This window comes from Octopus bimaculoides, chromosome 7, assembly GCF_001194135.2.
Source record: "Octopus bimaculoides isolate UCB-OBI-ISO-001 chromosome 7, ASM119413v2, whole genome shotgun sequence".
Taxonomy (NCBI): Eukaryota; Metazoa; Mollusca; class Cephalopoda; order Octopoda; family Octopodidae; genus Octopus; species Octopus bimaculoides.
Window position 1 is genome coordinate 74514498 of NC_068987.1, and position 2393 is coordinate 74516890.

The following is a 2393-nucleotide window of genomic DNA, read 5'->3' on the forward strand; positions in this document are numbered from 1 at the left end:
AGGAGGAGGAGGAGGAGGAGGAGGAGGAAAAGAGTTAATGGAAAAAGAAAAACACAATACTGGTAAAGAATATAAAAGAATTAGATATAGAAAAAATAGAAAAAGACGGCCTATTTTGCCCCACCAAGCTCTGCTTAGAAGGAAATGAGCAAACAAATGTCAGTTGTTCTAATATTTCTACTTGGAATAGGGAAGGGGAAGGGAGAATGTTTTGCAGTTGGAGTGTTTTGTCGTACGAAGATAAGGGAAAGAGTGACGTTTGTTTCTTGATGTAGTTGTATTACATTCTGTGTGAGTTAGTTATTGTTGTTGCTTTAAACTGTAATAAATTATTTCGCACACATCATGCCTCAAAACATGCTGAAAATAGCAACAGCATTTCCCTTAAATCATGTTTTATCTTCAACAATGCAGTTTCTGATTGTCGAAAAATAGTTAAATTTGTGTTGAAGCATTAAAAGTCGGGCATAAAAAATTTTGAAATATTCAGGCCTAGGAATGGCTGAGTGGTTAAGGAGCCTGATTCGCAGACGTGGTTTTGGGTTCAGTCCCACTGCGCGACAGCCCCGGGCCGATTGACGCTTTATGAGTGGATTTGGATTCGCATAAACCGATGTAACTTTTCTTTTCAGTTATCTTGAAGCGTTGCTGTAACTTTTGCCTCAGAGACGTGAGAGTTTATCATAGACGTCTGGTCAAGTGGGAAAGTATCAGGGGCTTTAAAAAAGCGTTAAGCAAACCACCAGTCTTATTTCCACCAAATCGACAAAAGTAGAGCGACTAAGTTGGCTTGCTACGTATGGGGTTTGAAGACCAACAGCACATTACATACAATCAAGTGGAGAATCGTGGAGTATTTCATGCCATATATAAATTGTCTAAGAAATGCAACTTACGCGTAGCTGAAAGATCACACATTCTTTTTAGATCTGAAAATTTCACCAGACTACTTTATTCCAGATCTGAAATTCTCGGCAAATGCATGCATTGGGAAAATTTCTTTTGTCGAACAAGAGAACACCGCCCTCACCGGATTGAGCAATTGTCTCGCAGGTTTAGGACTCCTCTTGTTGAATTATTCTACAACTAGTTTAATTATGACTTTTGCGGTCAAAGGGGATGCAACTCTAATTTTCCTTTTTTTTTACCTTTTTTTTATCACCATTTGTTTTTTCATTCCACTTTTTTTGCATCAACCTTCTTCTCGTTTTTTTTTTCTCGTTGTTTCTCATGTACCAGCATCCTGATTTTCCAATTAAACTAACCATATACTCATAGCCCGAAGATTACATGGAGACAAGTTATAAAACTTGCCCAACCACATATCTTAATGGCAAGAAACTATTAGTAATTCTTATTTTAAAAGATTGCACATTAAATTTTATATGTATGCTCTACAGAGAACTTGTGAATGGAAGGAGACTCCGGCAGAAACCAAGGCGGCGATTTAAGGACTGTGTCAAGTCCTCATTAAAGGCCTGTGATATGCAGGACACTAACTGGGAGAACAATGCCTGTCATCGCCACAGATAGAGGAAGCAGGTTAAGGAGGGGATCGACACTTTTGAGAGAGCACGTATCCAGCATGAAGAACTTAAGCGAGCTGCGCGAAAGCGCACGGCTCGTATAGTGAATGGGGAAAGCTTGGTCTGCAATGTTTGCAGTCGTGTATGCTTATCAAGAGCAGGGCTCATTAGCCACCAACGGAGCCGCAAATGCAAAATATAAGTTAATCCTAGAACGCATAATTTTCCTAAAGGTCGGCAATGGTCTTCCTCGGTCACGAGTGGACGGCCATCATGTATGTATGTATATGCGCGCGTGCGTGTGTATGCGCGTGTACCTTTGTGTTTGTCCCCTCACCACCTGACAATCGATGTTGGTTTGTTTACGTCTCCATAATTTAGAGGATCAGTAAAAGAGAACGATAGCATAAGTACCAGAATTAAAACCTAAGTATTGGTGCCCATTTGTCTGACTAAAACCCTTCGAGGCGGTGTTCCAACATGCCGAATCCAATGACTGAAACAAGTAAAAGAGAATTAAAGATGCGGCGAGGAATGTTTGATATTATTTTATTTCAACAGACAAGGGAGACAATTCTGGAAATATATCGGTTTTATTCGCTCTCGTCAGCAAAATATAGTTGTTATCGTTCTTGCTAATACAGTGATGACAAATATTATACACAAGTAGCCGTCAAAAATTAGAATATATATATGAATCACTAACATTAAATTTCTCAGAGACACGATATGTATGAAAATCAATAGTTACAGTAATGTTTGTATATTTAATGTGATGAGCATCAAAAAACTAATTGAAAATGATTTTGTAGTGTAAAAAGGCAACCCCCCCCCCCCAAAAAAAAAACATGAGATGGTCATAGCCGG